Source organism: Sebastes umbrosus, chromosome 22 (genome assembly GCF_015220745.1).
Source record: "Sebastes umbrosus isolate fSebUmb1 chromosome 22, fSebUmb1.pri, whole genome shotgun sequence".
In the NCBI taxonomy this organism is placed as follows: Eukaryota; Metazoa; Chordata; class Actinopteri; order Perciformes; family Sebastidae; genus Sebastes; species Sebastes umbrosus.
Window position 1 is genome coordinate 20,520,719 of NC_051290.1, and position 22,682 is coordinate 20,543,400.

Sequence of the window (22,682 nt, forward strand, 5' to 3'; positions counted from 1 at the left end):
CCGGGGCTAGTGGTAAAGAGCAAAGCAGAAAATGTATTTCTCATTTCAGTAAAACTAATGCAGACTCCTGTCTACCAAATGTGCGCACACATACCACGCACACACACACAAACTCTTGTCTAAATAAATAACAGGAAATATAGCCAACGTGCTTCCAAGTGAGGCCTGCAGGAATGGAAATGTAGAAAAACACAGGATAACAGAGAAGGTGTTAGCGATGGAATAGGAAGGACGGATAAACACAAACAAAGACGACAGTAGAAATCAAGAGGGAGAGATGGAAGAATGGGACCCAGTGAGAGAAACAGAGGCCCATCGAGAGAAACCAGAGGACAAAGGGGACAAAAGGGAGATGGAGTAAAGTGTGAAGGACAGATGGAAAGGACAATAAAGACCGGTCGATGGAGCGAGAAAGAATATGAAAGAAAAACAAACGAAGATGACGCAAAAGAGTCAGTGAGAGGCGGAGAGGACGGCATCAAGCCTCCCATCTTGTTTTGTATGAATTTCATTAGACGGTTTTAGACAGCAAACAGAAGAGAACGAGGGAGCCTGGCGAGGGGAGGAGAGGAATGGAGAGACAGACGGGACGTCTGCATGAGAGAGGGGAGGAAATACGAAATTTGAATCATTGTGGCATGAGGATGGCATTTTGACATCAATTTAGCTGGCAGCTCGAAAACTACGCCGCTTGTTGGATACGCAAATGCAAACGGAGCATGGTGGGAGATGGAGGGAGAGGGGGAGAAAGGGATGAAGAGAGGGGGAAATTATTAATCACAAGTTTTCAAAGTGATAGGAAAAATAGGAGAAAGGATGGATGGAAGGGAGAACAGAGAGGAAAGATGAGGGAATAGGACGCTTAAAGGTTGGGGTGTTTTGAAGTGGGGTTGCACAGTATGAGGTACTTATCCATTATGTATTCCCTACAGTAGATGACAGTCAGCACACCAGTTTGGAGAGTCAGGCAGGAGTTACCGTGCCGAAGCAAAGCAATGTACTGCTGTGGACGGGGCCAACAGCAAAAGTATTTTAGCCGCCTAAAAGAAAGACCCACCTAAAAAAATCAATATCAGTTTAAGTGTACGCTATATTTAGAATATTTTCACAGATTTACCTTGCCGTGAGACAGCTATACAGTCTATGTTTCCAACGGGGATCTGAAGCCATTATCTATGCTCTCGCCAAAGCAACCAGACTCCATTGAAAAATACATCAATTTTAACTCGCAGAGCACGAGAGTTGCTGTTCTACCGCTGCCTCGATCGGTTAGTTTGTTTGTGTTATTGTGTGACTTTGGTTGGTTCTGGTTTACCAAAATCACTCAATAACACAAACAAGCTAACCGATCGAGGCAGCGGTAGACCAGCAACCCCGGTGTTCTGCAAGGTAAAATTACAGTTTTTTTTCAATGGAGTCTGGTGGCTTTGGCGAGAACATAGATGGACACAACTGCTTCAGTTCCCCATCTGAGAGGGCTGTCTTATAGCAAGTTAAACAGGTGAAAATATTCTAAATATAGTGTTGGGCTTTTCTTTCAGGTTGCTAAAATATGTTTTGCCGCCGGCCCGGTCCAGAGCAGAGCATTGCTTTGGTTCCGTGCGGTAACTAGTCTGTTTGTCCAAACGGGGGCTTTGATGACCGTCATCTCCTGTAGGTAATACAATGACTATGGATAAGCACCTCATACAACAACACTACAAAACACCCAAACTATCCCTTTAAGGCACACTAAATAAATAACTTTTTTCCCAGTTAAGCTGGAAAATGGGCAGAGTTAAAAATACAGTATGTTTAAAGAATCGTTTTGGGTAAACGGAGAAATAAACATAAGAGAAACAGTTGGAGGGTATAAGAGGAGGAGGACAAGTCAAGGAGGCAGTGGGGGAGTGGAAAATATGGACGACACACACAAATGACCCTAGCAGACACCCACACACACAAAAACAAGATCCTATCTGATTAGATTTCCTCTCCTTTTCAGCTCGCTTTCTCCCCCATTTTCTCAAGCCTCACTATCAGCCTATTAATTAATTCCTGCTTCCCTTGTTATGAAGCAGATGGGAGAGTGAGGAGAGGAATGCAAAATTACTCCGGCGTCCAGAAGGCAGCGAGGAACGAGATGAGAAAGGCCGAGAGGAGAGAGACAGTGCATGCAGATAAGAGGAGGAAGAAGACAGACAGAAGGGAGAGAGAGAGAGAGAGAGAGAGACAGAAATGAAATACAGAGAAGAGAGGGAAAAATAATTACAGGACAAATACATACCGTATGTCTAATGATGTCAGTACACAATGAAAACATACTATGATACAAAAACTGCACTCTTATGCCAATATATACATTAATTACACATTGTGAAAGCATTGTGTTGCTATAAGGAAAAGAATCACCCCATTAGCTTCTTCTATTGAGTCATTAAAGGCATCGCCACCAGTCCTTGGCATTTATTTAAATATCAATAAGTCATTGTCATATCAGCTGTGATATAAAGATAGATAATTACCATAAACAAACAAGGGCACTGCTAAGAGGTTTCTTTCACATTGCATTTCAAATGATGTGCAATCTTGGCTTTCTGGTGGAATCAGAGCAAGCATTAACATAACAAAGGTTTAGGGGAAATGTAATCTTAATTTAGATTCTCTGACAGCTTCTGTCTAATGTCACGACTACATGAACTGCCAATCATTCAGACAGGTTCTCATACTTTTCTGTCATGCGCTCCTTTAAGGCCGCACCAAGTCTGTATTTTTCGTCCGAAATTGTCGCATATTTTAAAAATAAATATGACCTCACGTTGTGTCAATAATGTTTATACTTCCGTCCGTTATTAAAGTTTTTAGAAGAGGTTTGATTTTCTGCGTTTTTTCGCATCTGAAAGGCAAAAGAGTGTTGTTTGACCGCTCTGAGCCACCGTCTGTGCGAGCGTCATCATCCAAAATGTCATTATAAACACTCACCCTGTCTCCAAGAATAAAGCACTTTACGATAAAGAAATAAAAGAATACAGAGATGCAGAATTTAAAGATAGATTGTGGCAGGTGATGGAGAACAGCTTGTAATCGGGATGATTCGTAAAGATTAGACAGTAGTGATTGTGCTCTAGGCAGCTAAACGATAGCCTCTTGCTAATGTAATTTATTCCTTAGCCCCGTTTGGGACTAGCGCCGTCCATCGCACCCACGTAATTAATTCAGTTTTGTCTTGTATTGCGAATTTTTGCAATGAATGGAATGATAAAATACATTGGACACAGTGTGCAAGGTTTCAGTTCAGATGATGGATTAAAAACCACCGGCCCAGTCGCACAGCAGTTCGTGAAATAGTCACAAAATTTAATGTCTTGATTAGTGCGCATAGACACAAATTTCACTTTTCTTTTCTGATGGCCAGCACGAATGTATGTAATCCACGTAATTGTGAAACGAGGAGTATAAAGACTGGCCAACGCCGTGTAGGGGGTAGGTCGGTGTTCGTGTCCCGTGTGAAACCAGAAGTCAAAGTTGATTTGTTTGTCACGTAACTTCCCTACTTAAGTTACGGCACTTCGTGAGTTATTTTAACCGAAACTGTGATCTTTTTCCTTATCCCAACTAAGTAGTTTTATTTTGAAAAGACTGGAGTGGAAATTCGTAAAAAAAAAAAAAGTATGAAGGATGTTGTTGAAAGTCGTGCTAAGCGTCACAAAAAAAAAGGGGGAATTTGTGTCTATGTACATGAATCAGTCCATTCATTCCACTGCACCATACAGATATACCAAGCAGGGCCACAACCAACAATTATTCTCATTCATAGTCAATTAAACAGTAATTGGTCAATGCTTAATTACCTGGAGGTTTAAAGACTCCACCTGCTGATTAGCACTCCTTCAAGTAGAGGGATAGTAACTCATGAGTGAAATGACCTGCTGAGGTGAGCTGGACTCTATCGGTTCTCTGTGGCGCATCAGTTGGCCACCACTTGATCAATCAATTATTGCAACTGCGGAGTAATTTTGTGTCGATCTAATAACCAATTAAATCGGCATTTTAACACTAGTGTCCCTCTTAATTTGACAGCCATGTGTAAATAGTTTTCACATATCAGCAGTGTTTTCACCATCACCACCATGTCGAAGGCTAAACACCTGATTTGAGATCACTGCTCGAGGTGTGACCTTTAAAGTTTCGACAGCATATTAGAAGCAGGTTTGAGTGATTCGCTCTCCATTTACATTTGACCGGTGTCTCCACTTGCAGTGCACCATGTTTTCAAAGCCTTCTTGGGATCCAGCAAGAGTGCTCTCCCACATAAGATCCAGATTGATGTGCAAAATTGATGTGCTGGGGTGCGTTCGAAGACACCATGCTGGTTGATTAAACTTAGATATTGACCCAGTGTCTGTCTCAATAGCTCTATATTGACTCAACTGTGTTGGTGTTCCTGATTCAGTACCTGGTTCGAAATGAAACCCGGCCTCAAACCCTTGAGCTCATTTGATTATAACCCTTTAAATAAAAAAAGCTGCATCCACGCATAACCTTTTCAATATATATATACAGTCCTTCCATATGGTAGCGCAATCATGGCACTGAGTTTGTGAAGTGGGCTCCTCTATTCACAAGTTTTGCTTTGAAGGCTAAACAGTCAACTCTCAAGTCCCCATAAACCATGAATAAGACACTTAAATCTGTGTAACTACAGTACACTCTGTGCATCACTCTTTTCTGTGTTTTCCAGGTATATCTGAGAGCAAAAGGTCACAATATAACAGCATTCATGTGTTATTCTTGTGACCTTGGAGAGTATCATTGTACTTGAACAAATCATCCTCTCCTTGTAGCACTTATTTTTTACTCCGACCACTTTATGGACTGAAAGGTTATTTTCAACACATAATTCATTATTACTGATTAACTGCTTCCATAATTAGTAAGTTAATCAACTGCATACTTGATCACTTTTGTTACTGGGGGATTTGTCTGCCTCCAAAAAAAATAAAAGATAAGTGGTTTAGTCATTTATTCAAATTTAGGAAAAACGAGTAAAAGTTTTGAAATGAACTGCTGCAATCATGCAGAACTTAATTTAAAAATGACCAATTACTCACCGGCCCTAAAAATCAGGTAAAGTACAGCTCAGTTAGAGGGACGCACCATTTAAATTCACATATGAATCAAGATTCTATTACTGTAATGCCTATTTCTCATCTCAAATGTTTTCAGAAACATATTTTAGCTGTAAAATTATGAAGTTTGCTCCGGTAGTTTTCAACATGGCGGTTGGATTATACTTCAGTCGAGTTGATGCAGACAATGCTTCTTGCCAAAAGTGCAACAAGTCTTCTACTTGTATGGGCGAAAACACGAGCAATCTGTCATCAGGTACAGGTGAAGGAAAGCACCGTTTTCAACAGACTAGCTCGTAGTTCATCCCTCGTTGCCCCATCCACCTCAGGTATGTTATGTATGCTAGCAAACTAGAACCCACACGGAGCTAACTAAATTATACAAACATGGATTAATGATTAAAAGTATCCATTAGCCAGCTGATTGTTTAGCTATAGCCTAAATTCATAAATTCCACCTGAAATTATCAAGCATCATCTGAACTGTTGTTCGGAAATTCACAGTTCTGGTTTCAGATCGCTCAGAGCCTCCTCTGGACACTCAACTTTGTTTGTTTAAGTTACAGCTATAATGAACCAACCCACTCCTCCCTCAGCTACCGCTGATCCAAGCCAAAGACAAGCCCAATGTCAACTAGCTGTGATGCAGTTCATAGTGAAAGGCCTTCACAAGTCCAACGGCTTTAGGTAAGTATATATTGAGTTGTATTCATTTTTTAGGATAGTATAAAAGTTATAAGTTATAAGTTATAGTAGTATAAAAGGGTCTTATGTTACTGCCCCATTACTCCAATACAGTACACAATAATTAAATAATAAAACTGCTACTTGAATGTTAATTTATATGCAGTATATATGACAAAATAACGCAAAGTTAATTCTGTTATTAATGTGTTTAATTTTTTTCTCTTAAAAAACACAAAAACAACGTTAAGAGTACCGTTAAGAGTACCATTAAAGTACCGGATCGATAAGCAGTATCGGTAAGAGTAGAAGTAACATTAAATTCCCTAGTCAGGATATAGTGACAGTTTTATAAAAATAACTTTTTTTTATCATATTTCCCCAAAGTTACCAACTGCAGCTTTAAAGGATTGACATTTATGTGGAGCACAGGTCTGCAAGACGGTCCACATACAACTCAACAAAACATGCAAATGCACACCAGTAGACACATACAAACCAAAAAAATAAATAAAAAATGCAAAAGCCCATGCAGGCCTGATAAAATGCAATCCAAGTTCTCTCATTCGGAAAATTGCACAGTGGAAGTCACAAATAGAGAAAGAGAGAGAGAAGCCAGATAAATAAGCCCTCTCTCTCTCTCACACACACACAATCATAGATGTGTGCATCCACACACATAAGTACACTTGTAGTTAAAAATGCATCAGCAACCACACTGCACATTTGGCACACCCATAGGAAGATATCCAACAAGCAGCACACACACACATATAACACATGAAAGAAAAAACACACATGCCTGTTATACACACATGGAGATAGATGCACACATAATGACACAACGGTATGAGTCACAGACCGGCCCAGATAACATGATAAGTGTAAAATATGAGCTGTGGCGTAACAAAATGGAGGCAACAATGAAGAGGGAGTACAGCTGGGAGGAAAAGAAATGGTATGCAATAAATACAATGTGAAAGAGAAGGACGAGGGGTGCAGTGCAGAGGAGAGAGAAAGAAATATTGAGGGTAGCAAAAATACAGGAGTTAACAGAGAGGAAGACTGTGAGAGGAAGGAAAGCAGAGAAACAGCAAATAGGCAAAGAGATAACTCAATTTAGCCGTGCTACAGATAACTGAAGGGAATTTGCTGTGTTTGTATGACAATGTTTTTGTTCAACTTTATACACTAAGTAAAGAAGAGGGGGGAAGACAAGTTGTGTAGAAAGAATGACTAGGAAGATACAGAGGAGGGCAATATGAGAGGAAAAATAAAATAAAGAGTGAGGGGAAAAAGAAGGGCAAAAAAATGAAAAGAGATAAGAAAGATGTTGGCAAAAATGGAACATAGAAACTCCTTTTTAATATATATTTTTTTAAAGAATAAGGCTTTCTCATTTTTCATGCACTGTAGGAAACCAATTAAACACGAGTCAAGTTAATTTGTGAAGCCCTTAGTCTCAACAATAGTCTGCAATTACACATTTTATAATTACAAAACGCAAAGTCATCAATCTGAAATATGAAAGAAATGTTTCTGTAAATCCTGAAAAGGGCTGGTGTTATTCTAGATTTCTCTTATTCTAAACAAAACCAACAATTGGTTCGTCCTGTCTGTAGACGTACCTACCCGGCCTGTGGCACTCAGCCACAAGCCCATTGGCTCCTACAGAGGAAAACAAATATATCACAAATATATTGTTTTATTTTAAAACACACACGAGTGATTTTCCTAAAATAGTTGGGCAATGCAGTTTGTTACTCACGCAGGAGTAAATTGTGCATTTGCCGGCGACTATTTTCAGCCACGTATTAATGCATATTTGATGATCTACATGTAGTATGTATTGCAGCAGGACAGTGTATGTGGGACTGACTGAAAATAAACCACAGTTCCTATGATCATCATAATGAGTCAGCCTGTGCAATGGTCTGGCTCACTGATGTGTTACTAATAATGTTTGGACAACCATGGAGGACTAAGCAGCACAGAGGAATGAGCTATAACAGGCTCTGGCTAATATGAAACATGCAAGACTTGTTAGCAGGATCATTTAATTGCTCTTTTCATGAGATTTGTTAATAAGAAAATCTAGAATATCATCAGCCTTATCCTTGTAAAGTACTGCTGGCGTCATGACCTCCACTCCCACACCTGATTTAACTGTAATTTCTACACAAGTGTTTACAGAGAAAAGGACGAAGCATGCTTGCACACACTGACTGATGCATTCAGGGACCTGTGTAAATGATTACTTATACATTTACATACATCTCGCCGTACAACGGCTGCAGCTATCCTCACTGCTGGGATTTTTTTACTTACAGGTTTTAGACCAATGAACCGTGCAGCATAACTGTATGGAGTCACTGGGTCTCCCTCTTCATATAGCTAAGCTCAGCGGGGAACCATCCTAATTAAACCCAGAGCTCTGAGCAGACTGCAGATGAGTCTTTGATGTACAGTATGAATGTATACAGTACGAGAACTTGTTTTAAGCATGTGAGAGTCTCTTTCAGGGAGAGAGAGAGGCACACAAGATCATTTAAGTGCAAGCCTTTTTAAAACAAGCATATGGGAACTGAAAAAATGCTTAAAATGTATTATTGCCGCGCAATTATACAGATTTAATAATTTGGAGCAGTGAAAAATTTTGGGTGCACCTAAATGGAAAAGTTAGGCACACCAGTAAAAAGTTAGTCTAGATCTAGAGCTCTGGCTTGTGAGACAGTCCAGCGAGGTGGCAAAGCTTCCTTTACGTCTAGCTGGGGAGGGATTTCATCTGTCATTTCACCCCATTATATTCCACACACACCTCTCTGACTAACGGGCTGCTGAATCATTTGAATGCAAGCAGTGGCGCCTGACATCCAGTCGGTGTGTGTGTGTGTGTGTGTGTGTGTGTGTGTGTAGGAATGACAACCTAACAATATTAACAAACATGCCCCGCGATTGGTCGGTTCAAACCGACAATGCTCCTTTTTTCGCAGGCTTCAGTGGGTCGAATGTACAGTATATATGTCATGCAAAGCGGATCAAGCCTGACAAATCCCATGTGGTGCACGACTGCACACTCAAGTCAGAAATGAAGCTGACATCTTCATTAGCGAGTCTTCAGCTAGATCCAAGCAGCTTTTGCTACTCCTCTTTTAGAGGCAGGCTCGACATTTGAAGTTAAAGGGGAAAAAAAAAAAGTAGGATTCACTTCTTCTGATTTCAGCTTGGGAGAAGACTAACGTAGCCCTCTCTCTCTGCTGCTATCCCCAAATGCATGTCTGTCCCAGGGCCTTACCCATGATCCACCACCTTTTGATGCTGAATCCTCTGGTTTTCGTCAAGTCTTTGATACGACTCGGCTGGGAAGCCCCAAGGCCTGCGGAAAAGGCTTAGGAGGAATCCAAAGGGGATTACTGGACGGAACGTATGGAAATTACAGTTTAATTTATCATTTAGGTCATGGTAATTCATGCAAATTAGGATTTCATTAATTCCGGCCTTGGGTTTAAATGGTGTTGCTCTGGTAGGTGTGAGCAGTCTTGTAAGGCTCACATGAAGGGGACAGTGCGGTGATGCAGGAAACCTATAGAAATTCATATAATACTTCAACAGAAAAAGGTCATCGCCATAGAAACACCTTTTATAACATTATTGCTACTATTTACACACGAGGAAGGACACGGCACAAAGCCAAAGGACACCAGGATGATGTGCATTGCTCAGGTGCATAATGGAGGTATTAATAATGACACTGCAGGTGATCAATCCTTTCTGTTTTGATTGACACAATTTGCGTCAACATTCAAACCCTTCTCACAGTCGTGACTCTGTCAGATCTTAACACACAGACATGATAAACCAGTATCCCCGATGTCTATCATAGATAACGTACAAACTGAAATAAATACAGAGTGCGTTAGGGATGACAGATTTTTGTAGGCCAAACCGGAAGTTAGAATCTTTCCTCAACAAAAAGGCAGATTTTTCCATTGGGTTTTGGATAATTGCAGAAAATAAGCTCTGTGGCAAACAATCATTTATGATGCTTACAGACTTTGTTCAGCAAGATAATCTCCATAAATGTACACCATTTGTATGATTTTTGAAGTATGAATTTACAATGAATTACACGGTCGCCATAACACAAGTATACACAACGAGGCTGTGGTGGCGGACGAGTCGGCGTGATGACGTTTAGTTCTCTCATTTAGCCACTTGTTAGCAACTGCCTTTTTAAGACATGTAAAAGGCTTCAAAACTCACGAGTGGGATAGTTATTGATGTATTTTATATCGTAGAACAAAATGTTAAACTATCTTCAGCTTGTGTTAACCACAGACCTTATTTCATGCATCTAACTAAAACCCCATTCAAAAAAAATCCATTGACTTCCTGACGAGGGAACCGGAAGTGCTAAAATGCTAAACTCATTTCTGGGTTTTAGAACTCATTCCTGCAGCACTCTATTATTATTTTCTTAAGTTTATGACCATCAGCCTCAGCTGTGCTTTGTGGTAAATGCTGATTAGCTAATGTTAGTATGTCGAACTAAGTTGGGGAACAAAACCCAAATTTTGGTTGCCGTCTGGCATGCAAATTGATGGAGTTTCTGAGCAATTTGTGACATGCCAAGCTACAATAAGACATGTAGTGACTGCAAACATCCTGTAATTAAGGGGGGATAAAATGGAGCAAAAACGCCTACTGTTCAAAGGGTTAAATCAGTGAAATTGTTTTCTAGCTCTTTGCATTATGCGGTTTCTTGCGTCACCGCAAATGGCTATTATTATCTCCATTCATAACTGATGAGTAATTGTCCCTATCTGCGTTGGCAGGAACTTATTGTACAGTAGGAGTCCTGTAACTGTCTAACAGGTCATATTGAAGAAGAAGATAGTCAAGTTTGGCCGCGAGCACAAAAAAAACAAAACATTTCATACAACCAGAAACAATGACGGCTGTGATTATAATCATGATAAGCATCCTTTCCCATTATCATAAATAGCCTCACTCTCTCTCTCCTCACACACACACACACACAAATTAGATTCTCCCCTGGTGTCTGGACACACACGCACACACACACACAGTTCAATCCCTCATTCTTATTCATCTGCTTACTTCTCAATCACTCACTGTACACTTCGCTGCACAATTATAATCACCTTAAAATGATTTTATGACGTGCTCACAAAACCAAACAAAACTCCTCGGAGTGCCCGCGCACACACAAATAAGAATGCTTGGGCGTACACTGTAACACACACACACACACACACAAACAAACTACACAAAATAGCTAAATGCTGGATTCAGTTGTACACCGCAGTGCTTATAGACACGCATTTATACACAAACATCAAAGCATACTGTAATATAAAGGCTGATTCAGGTAATCGCTATTTTACACACAATTTACTCAAACACACACACACACAAACACACACACACACAATTCTTATAACCATTATCTAGCTTATTACAGGGCGTCCAGGCATGTCGTCTATGCAGCTCAGCAGGATTTCCTTGTCATTGGTTATTTATGGACACACACACACATACAGACACACTATGTGTGGCCAGAGGAGAAGATTGTTTACTACCGCAAGTGTTTCCTTGTGGGGTTGAGGAAGACAAAAATGGACAGAGAGGAAGAGGAGGAGGAGGACAAGGAGGAGGAGGAGGAGGAGGAAGAGGCAAAGGAGGGAGTAGGATAACAGATTCAATAAGCCATGAGCAAAATAAATAAATAAAATATGAGGGGGGAAAAGTCCAGAGGAGCAGAGAGCAAGAGGAGAGAGGTTAAGAGAGGATAATCAGAAGAAGAACAGGATGAAAGAAGGAGGATGCAGGAACAATAAAACAAAGAGAATTTCTTCACAAGGTGAAGGAGGAGAAGAGAGTATGAAGGGGAGGAATAAGGAGCCCAGGCATGCAAGTAGTTTTTAAGCATGCTAATTGTGTATAACGATACGGAGTTGACCTTTTCTCGAATATCTTTTTATACTTTACTGTGCCAAGAAACAAGTGTGAAAGGGTTGGGAAAACTGGAGAGGGAGAGAGGGGGGAATAATTGCTGATGTGGCAGCAAACTCCTCCAACTCCCACGTTCAAAAAAAAAAAAAAAAGGAAATCAAAGCCAAGAGCGGAGAGCTGGAGACGCTGGATGTAGCAGCCAGCGTTCGACGAGGAGGGAACGAAAGGGAAGAGAGATTAAGAAAGAAAGAATGAAAGTAAAAAGGAGGAATCACAAAGCAAGCAGAAAGAAAAAAAGAAGAGGCTCCATGACAAATTGAAGGATAGAGAAAAGGCATCACAATGCGTCACCTCAAATGGTTTCACAGTGAAATGTATTAACGCAGGCATCCTCTATAGACTCAAACGTATCTAACCAACGCAGGCCTCAAACTTTGGTCCAGCAGGGCTGCCGTGCTTTTATTCAGCGGCTCCGGGTCGCTCCACTCTCCTTTTTAATTCACCTCGTGTCCCTTCCCTCTCTCTCCATTTCCACCCCTCGTTTGTCAGACCCTCTTGTCAGTTAATGCGAGGCATTGTTTCTTTCTTTCTGTCTTTCTCACTCCCCGCTCCCTCTCCGTCACTCTTTCTCGGCCTGATGAAGATGGAGAGCGGTCATTTAAGACTAATTAGTGAGCCTAAACAGACAAATAACCAGGTGCGGCGCACGCATTTTCTCTCGAGCACCGCCATATTAATGCATGTGCACGCACTCTATCCACACACTAAAAGAGGCAAGGAAATGAGTGTTTCACTCTCGCTCATACCAAAGCAATAAAGCCCAAAGCTAACTCAGTTTCTCTGACGCACATCGAAATATATATTTACGCACACTCTGTCTGATTTGCTCTTTTTGTCTGCGGTATAGTCAAAATAAAAGCATGAGAATGCTCCGTTTTAAAAGACAATCATGTTGTGGCTCCTCTGAAAGCACCACACTTTATTGCGGCTTCTTTATCTGCTCATCTGGTTGTTGCATTTACAGCTAAATGCAATGAAGGCATCTCTCTAAAGAAACTGCCTCTCTCTCGCTCACACACACACACAAACAGCATTTCCAAACAGCAATATTACATGGCAGGCTATTTACTCCGCCTCACACCAAGGATGTAATGATAGCAATGTTTTTCCTAACCAGCGAACATCACGGTATTAAACATGAAGTATTAGATAATATCAAGTTTAGATTGTATTCCTCACTTACAGCGAACACTCTGCGGTAGATTCAGGGCATTTGTTTGACATCACTAAAACAAAACTAAGATAATGATTTTGTTTTATTACAAATTAGAATTAGGGCGGCACGGTGGTGCAGTGGTTAGCACTGTTAGCACTGTCGCCTCACAGCAAGAGGGTCGCAGGTCGCAAGTCACTATGTGAAATGGCTACTATGGGGACTAACATCATCACACATGAATACAATTGGACTCAATGGATCCACAAGAGTCTCATCTTTACAGGCATACCCAATTTATTCAATTCTAAGAGTGTCCCAGTATACAGAAATATTCAAATACATCCTTTTTAGAATACGTGAAAATAACACATTTATACTGCATGCAAAAAATTGCATGGTTTTTGCCCAAAACTGCATGTGATTATCATAAAGTGGGCATGTCTGTAAAGGGGAGACTTGTGGGTACCCATAGAACCCATTTACATTCACATATCTTGAGGTCAGAGGTCAAGGGACCCCTTTGAAAATGGCCATGCCAGTTTTTCCTCTTCTAGTTAAATGATGCCAGTAGTGGATTGGATGGATGGAAATTAGAATTAGACATTCTACTGTACCGGGTTAATATGGCTCTCAATAGGAAAAAAATGGTTATATTGTGCATTCAGTGAGGCCAACCTTCACTATATTGGATTTTATGTAGTTTATTTAATAATATTACCATTTACACGATCAATATTACACCGTTAAAGCAGTCGATACCGCTCATCAATGCCAAGCCCTTAACCTGAAATGATTCAAATGTGACATTTAATCACATCCACTACAGCCATGCATGAACAGGTTTATTATGATCTGCTCTTCAGCGGGGACGGCTTTATTGCGCCGTGGTGTGAATGCAGATCAGTCCGTCAATAATACAGTATCTGCACGCTATTGGATTCCTGTTTTAAAATGAGCGTCGGCCAGTCACTGTCACCCTGCGTCTTCCGTGATGGATTCGATGCACTTTGTTAAACGACCTCAGAGGTTCTGTTTTCAACACTATGCCGATTGTCTACGGGAACATGTTATTTATTGCAGTAGAGGGGCTTTTATTGTCTTTTCCTGTGGGTTAAAAGCCGCTTTGGATGATTTTCTTTTCCTGCCAAGAATGGAAACGAACCGGTGCCGAAATAAAGATATCATGGCTTCAATCCAAAACTTCATTTTCTGTCCTCAAAAACCCTTGTCAGTCAAATTCTATTGCTGATATCCAATACTGGGTGTGTTAGTAAATCATGTCTTGTCACTCTCATTTGAAATATAATACACACAAGTACCCACAATCTATTATACTGTAGCTCAGCATGTGCCTGATATCCCGTATCAGCAGAAAATGGTGCAAACATCGTCTATACTGTGCCGTGGCAGTATTAGAGGTACACTGCTTTGGTTGGCTGGAGGCGATGGATTTTGATGTCAAAATCATGAGCCAAATCCTTTTATTGGACGGGCCAGTTAGCTGAGAGAGCCTTTGCTTTTGTTGTTTGGTGGAAAAACGTCAAAGGAATGGTGAGCAGACCCAGCAGGGTCTTGCAGAGCTGTTTGAGATTATTGCAGCCAAAAAATGACTGACTTCGCAGCAGCTGTTCTCAGAAACTGCGACCATTTTGTTAAACAGCTTAGGGATATTTTGCAGTTCCTTGATAAAGGCCATGAGATTTGAAAAGGCTTGTAAGTAGACCCTGAGTTGAGGTTATTTTTGTCACATTTTTGCAAAAAGTTCTCTTTATCTCCAAAAAAAAAGAAGCTCTTTAACATTACAATATGCAACCAAGTATCAGAAAACACAATGATCTTCAACTTTACACTTGCAGATTCTAGGGCTGTGTATTGGTAAGAATCTGGCGATACGTATCATGATATTGGGGTAACGATTCAATATATTGCGATACAGTAAGCAAGGCGATATACTGCGATACTCAATTTTAGGAAAACTATCATTGTAGAAAGAAATATGTATAAAATCTGAGCAAAAAAGTCCCTTTGTGAAATGGCTATTATGGGGACTAACAGCATCACAATGGAGTCATTCGATCCACAAGAGTCTCAGCTTTACAGTCATACCCAATTTATGCAATTCTAAGAGTGTTTAGAGACCCCAGTATGCAGAGATATTCAAACGCATCATTTTTTAGAAAAGGTGAAAATAACACATTTATACTGCACGCAAAAAAATTGCATGGTTTTTGTTCCAAACTGGATGGGACTAACATAAAGTACGCATGTCTGTAAAGAGGAGACTTGTGGGTACCCAGAAAACCCATTCATTCACATATCTTGAGATCAGAGGTCAAGGGACCCCTTTGAAAATGGCCATGCCCGTTTTTCCTCGCCAAAATTTGTAGTAACTTTGGAGCGTTATTTAGCCCCCTTCGTGACATGGAAGTATGACATGGTTGGTACCAATGGATTCCTTCGATTTTTCTTGTTTCATGATGGCAGTAGTGGATTTTTCAGAGATTAATTAAAAAATTGATACAGCGTTTTGGAGAATCGACACAGTATCGTGAAACATAATATTGCGATACTCATGTGTATCGATATTTACTTACACCCCTAGTACATTCATCACGAATAGCAGTCAACATCTGAAGCCTTAAGTTAAACGAGACCCCATTCAACACTGTAATTACCTGAGCATTAATGAGAGCAGTTGGTGAGCATCCAGGTATTTGTCAGTATAGCCACAAGTCTGGGCAGCTACAGTAGCCAGACAAGTAGTAAGGACGTTCTTCAGGGACTTTTTGTCCACATTAATCCAAACAGCCGGTGCTTACTGTGTTCCCAAAAAAGCTCCATAAATCAAACAGTTAGTTTTAGGTATTAAAGGTTAGACATGGTTCAGGTTGGGTGCAAGTTTAGAGATTGTTTGCCGAGATTTGCAAGGCGATGCACAGCCTGGTAGCAGCAGAAAGCACTGCCTGAGAAATTAATAGACTTTGGGGAACAGAAAATGTTTCTTAGATGTTAACATGGTCGATTTGTTAGACTTTTTTTATGTGTTTTTGAGGAAATATTGTGGTGGAAAAACTGGAAAGACTTGTAAGTATTCTAGAGAGTGGTGGAATTTGTTTTAATTATTGTGATTTCCTGGTGGGCCACATCTGAAAGTCTGGACTTAACACACATCCACAAGTCTTTACATCCTGATATTTGTCCCATGTGTGCACACTCACAGATGGCACTGCACTTTCTCTTCAGCATAAAGTCCCAAACACACACACAGCAAAGCGTGTGCCCGGGGGTATAATTATATCACTTCAGGATCTAAAGGGCTCCTGTCCACCAATCTGACAAAATCTGCGACAGCGTCCCTCGACGGCAAACATGCACACACACACTAGTTGAATGCACGCTGCCACCGAGGGACACACACTCGACGCGGAAAAGGAAAGCTCGTTTACAGCTAAATTATGGACAAATTGAACCTTGAGAGAGGAGAAGTTCAAAGGCAGAGCTGGAGTTGAATGCAGAGGCGGTCTCCCCGTCTCACACAAACACTCACGCTTATCCCTTTCAGACAGTCGAGCGTCTCATACACAAGCATCTCCCCCCCCCTCACGCATACCGGGTATGCCTCCCAGACAAAATATATCTTACATGTATCTCACATTGTGTCTGTTGTAAACACATTCAGGAGACAGAATTGCCTCTATAGTGCAAGAATGTAGGAAGACAGATGAATAGGTATTTGAATAATATTCCGTGCAATGTGTTTTTTTTTTTTTCTTCCTATGTGTCTTCGTTGATGCCTTTGGACATAACATTTTTGGGGAGCGTATTTTTGTATGCATCTGTGAATGAGAGAGTGTGTGTGTGTGTGGGAACATTCATTCTGATTATAGATTGTGATATTCCGCCTCCTCACTGACACTTGAATATGCACCCATTACCACCGCTGAGAGCGACAGAAGCAAAGGAAGCAGAGAAAAGGAGCGAGAGGATGCCTTCTCAGTCGAAAAAAGATACCACCTTGTCAAGCTACCGGCGCGTTGGAGAAGCGAGAGATGTGACACAACAATCAAAGCAATATCGAGAGAAGGCGGAGGAAGAAGAAACAGTACCAGCGAAGGGGAGAGTGTGAGGGACAGTGGAAGGAAAGAGGCGAGAGAAAAAAGAAATGTTTAGATGGTTTTGTGTAAAGTTTGAGGTGGTAGGTTGTAACTGCTGTTCCTCTTTACAGAGGCACTTTGTGTTTGGAATTAGAGCCTAACTACTGTATATCAGCATCATTGTCCCAGATTCATCAGTATCGGCGTATGTTGGCCAATAAGTAACAAAATATCGCAGTAGAGAAATGCCACAGAAATATTTGAAGTAGTGGTCTTCATGGGTCCTCAGTTCCTGTATCAGATACAAGACTCTGATTGTGTGGGGTCCGGTTGTATTGCCACAAGTCTCGGGTCTGTGTGTCAATATGTCTGGAGTCGATCTGAACAGACTGGCTGTCAGCTCTGATCACAGAGTGTCTCGTAATCATAAACAGGAGGGAAATGTGTGGCTGTGGCTCAATTTCACAAAGCATACTAACTGGCAACAGTATGTACAATATACTAGTCTTTATCGTTCTCAGTTGGCATACAAGAAATCATACTTTACTGTTTAATACCAACAAGAAATTATACAATACTTGCGCCATCAGACGTTAATCAAACTTTAAAGGTGCTAAATGCGAGATTGGAAGCATTTCTATTGCTCAACATGGCGACGACTCGTAGCTAATGGTGCTAACAGTGCAGACAAAGTTAACAGTGTTAACCTGGGGGGTGGGGAACTAGGTGGGTGCTTCCGCAACAGTGCCGTCGGTCGGGACGGCGTTATCAGTTGTAACCGCCGTATGAGAGCAGTGCTGAGTGGCAGCCATGAGATAGGCACTGGGGCATGCTCACATGCATAAACGGCAATGTCAACAAAGCAGATAGAAGCTCAAATTACAACACACACAGAGGGAGAGCGACTTCATTCTCTGCTCAGGTAGACATTACTCCTCTATATCTTTACATACCAAATAGCGGTTTGCTGCTATATTAATGCTCTGGATATCGTATAGAGCACCTTTAACATGTTATTGCCAACTAATCTTCACACAGAGTTTTTTTGTTTTCTGAGGTGTTCCTGAAGCTCTTACATCACCATTAAGACGTTTTTTTTTACAGCTATAGGCAGCTCCTCCATTTCCTTTGTGCATTGCATCAACATCACAAAGTTTTTTTAGCATGAATACTGACTTTATTTTGTCACTCACTATTCCAGAGTGCATGCATACTCAAAACCTGCTTACAATTAGTGATCTTGGTCAGAATAACTCAACTTAAATTATCTTTATTTAAAAAAAATCCAGTATTGGTCAGACTCTATTGGTAATATAGTGTTATCATAATGGAAAATGCTCCCCTTGTTTTTGGCATAGCTGCTTATCAAGGCAAATAGATCAAGGATGTAACTTAATAATGTAATGTAATTCTATAACCTCAAAGTCCTTCTTTCAGGGTTGTTTCTATTTTGTCTCCCACCTGTACAAATACATGAAGGGATGGAGCAAGAGGGACAGACAGAGGTAGAGAGTGACAAGACAGCAGGATAAGAGAGGGCAGATGGAGGGAGCGAGGACGAAGAAGGGCAAGTTAATAAAGGGACAAAGTAAAGATGAAGCGTGAGACAGACTGGAAGAGGCAAAGGTGAGGTAAAGGACAGAGAGGGGGGAGAGATGAATGAACAGACAGATGTCAAAGAGAGGGGGGGGGGAAGAGGAGAGGATGAATGTGAATGAGAGGAGAGAGTGACAAAGATGAGATGGATGAGAGAGGAATGAGAAGGAGTGATGGGAGTGACAGAGAGAGCGGTAGACACACAGAGGGATAAAACTGACGGGGCTGAAAGGACGGGAGGGAGAGAGGGAGACAGGGAACAGGAGGCAGCGGCGCGAGGAGGAGAGAGAGAGAGAGAGAGAGAGAGAGAGAAAGAGAGAGAGAGAGAGAGTGAGAGAGAGAGAGAGAGAGAAGGGGGGATGGAGAAATGGAGGTGAAGAGACGGATGCGGTGAGTCAGCTGAGGACAGACAGATGAAGGGGAGAACCTGAGGGAGGAATGAAGGATGAGATGGATCGGTGGCAAGGAAGAGGGGATGGATTAAGGAGAGAGAGAAAGAGAGAGGGGACTTTGATATCGGGAGTGTGTGATACATTGACCCCCGCAACAGATAGCATCCTATTAGTAACAGTTAGTTCAAACTGCATATCAAGCAGACACATACACCGCAACATCAAAGTGAGGGAGTCTGATCCAGAGAGCATCTAATTGAGGGGAAAACAAGGCTAAGAGCTCACTGACAGGTGGTGCTAACATGTGATCTGTATCTGGATATCTCATCCGCATAATTGCATCTGATCGCAGCCCTCTGCATTTAAACCCAGTATTAAAGTTACCACGAGGAACTTTTAACTGGTTATGGAACATTCTCAACCAGATTTACGGCACGCAGGTTTCACCAGAATCTCCTTCAGCTCAGACTCCAGCCGGGCCTCCAGCATGGCTTCCAGCGGGGCCTCCGGCAGCAACCAGCCTGCCACGGACAGACCCAGATCCGGCTTCGTTGCCGCCTTTGACCTGCAATCAGAGCTACGGCGGGAGGTGGAGAGCTCCGCTTCCAGCAGGAGCAGCTTCTCCTCTAACCAGGAGCAGAGCTTCACCTCGCTGCTCCGACGGTCCTCGCTGGGAGCCAACACTGACATCACACTGCTGGAGGCCCGGGCCGTATTGCTGGGCCCGCTGGAGGGAAGGAAGGAAGGAAGGCACCAGAACCAGGACTGAACGGGGCAGAATTTCCGATCCTGCTGCAGTAAAATGAGAGTTTTTCTAAAGGTACTCTGGTGCTCGAAAACACTATTGCTTATGTCCACAGGGACTGCCAAAATCAACACAAAATGAAATTTCCTCCTAGTAGCTTTAAGGCCCAGACACACCAATCCAACATCAAAGAACTAGCGGAGATGAAGGCCGACTGTTGCCTCGATACACGTCGCCTGTGTCTTGGTGAAACCGAAAGACCGAGGACTGTGGATATACCAGCCTTTGTTATTATACATACATGAAATAAAGCAGCGTTTGCCAACCATTTACACATCACTCTCACTCACCACTTGAAGATGAAATGTGAAAAAAGCATTCTGTGTGTGCCCTCTTGATTTTACTTGTTTGCTTGCTTGCTTTCCTCACTTCCGTTTCTCTTCTTGTGCATCGATTCGTTTTAAGATGAACAGCCAATCAGAGTGATTTCTCTAATTGACGGGCTCCGCTGCCGATTCAACATGCTGAATTGGCCAAAAAGCCTCTGACAAGGGCAGACTAGAGCCGACGGTGTGGGACACACCGCAAAACTAGGGAGACAGACATTCACCAACGGCTTGAAATTGGCCGAGGGCCGGCCATCGGCTTGATCGGCTTGTGTCCGGGGCTTTAAGTGTTCTCTTAATTCTGCCTGCACTGTGATCGCTTCTTACAGAGATGGAACAAAGTCACTGCTTTGCAAGTCACAAGTAAGCCTCAAGTCTTGGATCAGGACCATACAGTCAAGACCAACCAATAAGTCAAGTCTAATCTTTGCGTTTCGAGTCCTAACCAAGTCATTAATGCAACACAGTGGAATGAGCTGGTGATGACTTCAGCCTGTGGGGAACACGAACATCTGGCAATCCAATAGTAGTCCAGGCATTTCACTCTGAACCAAAAATGTCAACCAGCTAGTGGCCATAGAGGAAAAGTCAGGAGATCACCAAAGTAATTGGGATTCATTATATGGGAAGCATGAATGTCTGTTTCAAACTTCAATATAATCCATTATAAAGTGGTGGACCAACCAACTGACCCACAGACATTGTCCAGAATAACACCCCTAATGTGGCTTAAAAAGAGAGAGCGGTGAAAAAGAAAGAGTAAGAAGAGTAAGAAGGAAAGACCAACAAGGATAAGATAGGAGAGAGAAAAAGCAACTCACTATACATTCACAGCAAGGGGGAGAGGTAGAGTCAAAAACAAATTCAAAATGACAGATCTAAAACAAATAAAGCAGGGCTTAGAGAGTGAAATATAGAGAAGGAGTGAAGAATGAACAACAAGTTAAGGGAGAGCTAGAGAGGCTGAACGGGTATTTCAAATCCAGTTACTCAGACGTACACGAAAGGTGGGTTTCCTGTCACGGCAGCCAGTGGAGATGCATACAAATAAACTTTTTGAATTTGGGTGTATGTGACACACAGAAAGGAGGAGAGAAAGAGAACGACAAAGGCGGAGAGAGAATGCAGATAAAAGACGAAGGAGCCGGGGCTCAACTGCAGCCAGGTTGGAGAAAGCTAGCAAATCGAGTAGGGAATGATTGATGCAAAGGGAATTAGGCGGGAGAGATGAAAGTGATGAAAGACAGTGAGGGGAGGAGGGGTTGGGGAATGAACGGCAAGTTTAAAAGGGTAGTTTCACAACTCAGTATGAAAAATACCTCGCTGACAAGTCTATTAGTAACACAGTCAGTTTCCAACCCACAAAAACAAGAATGAATGTGCTCGCACACCTCAGAGATTGGGAGTGCAGCCGAGTGAGACAGAAAAAGCCGAAAGACTAATGGATGTAATGTTCAAATGAAACCACAATACAGCCATTTAGACTCAAATGTAATACTTGTCCCCTTGTAAAGGGTACATGTCCCCTACAATCTAGATGGACGCACATTGAGTTTCTGTTGGAAAGGCTTGTTCTCTTTCCAGCTATCGGATTTGTCAGCTGTGGCTGCTTAGAGCTCAAACGCAGCCTGAAATGAAAGACGTGCAAATTAAAAGTGCCGCTTGTGACAAGTGAAACTTTCAACACGTGCCGTCTCACGCCGGACGCTGCCCGGTTTCGAGTCATTACTGCACTCCTGCCGATTCAAATGACCCCAATTCCCCAAAACGTCAAATTACTTCGGTGATATGAGGTTTTCTCTGCGGGACAAAGAGGATATGACAAACTGGTGCGAGACTGGAGTGGAGGGGGACCTGGAATAATGACTTTCTATCAACTTATTGTCTTGCTGAGCACAGCAAGGAAGAGTAAGTGAGTACCTGGGTGTGTGTCCATGCATGTGTGTGTGAGCCGGCGCAAAAGCCGTTTGAAAGAAAAGCGCTTAAAGAGGAGGAGGAGAGGTATAAAAGAACAAAAGAAGAGTAGGCGGAGGTGCTGGTGGTACAAAGGCAGAATAAAGAAACATCTTTATTGATGCGCAATGTGAAGTCAAGATCCTTTCCATCTCATTTTCTGCTCACAAATAATCAAGCGTGACATCCTCGGTGAGTTGCGAGATGAAAATATTAGTATGATATTGCTCGAGTTCTTCAGCGCCCTTTATCATCCATTTCAGCCCTTTTTCATTTGTAAATGTATTAAATATGACATTGCATTTGATAGCAGTGATAGAAACAGAAAAGGCAATTCTGGGAAGTTTACATTGTAGATATATCTGCTCCGTGGGCATGAAATACATGATTTATGATAGTTAAATATCCCATCTTCTCCCTACGTTATTGCTTCCTAAAAAAAAAAAAAAACTAAACACAGTAGCTCTGCTCATTTTAATTTTTCATGCAGTGAGATAAATGTTAAGAAATTGAAAATCATAGACACATGAGA

At 41.8% G+C, this 22,682-nt stretch overlaps 2 protein-coding genes across 6 annotated transcripts in view; one reads left to right on the forward strand and one right to left on the reverse strand.

Annotated features, from left to right (window-relative positions):
- Positions 1 to 22,682, forward strand: part of LOC119481208 (serine/threonine-protein kinase pim-1-like) — a 1,020,488-nt gene that overhangs the window by 805,286 nt on the left and 192,520 nt on the right. The gene's annotated exons all lie outside the window — the stretch shown is intronic.
- pcxb (pyruvate carboxylase b) overlaps positions 1 to 22,682 on the reverse strand; it is a 370,637-nt gene that overhangs the window by 267,476 nt on the left and 80,479 nt on the right. The gene's annotated exons all lie outside the window — the stretch shown is intronic.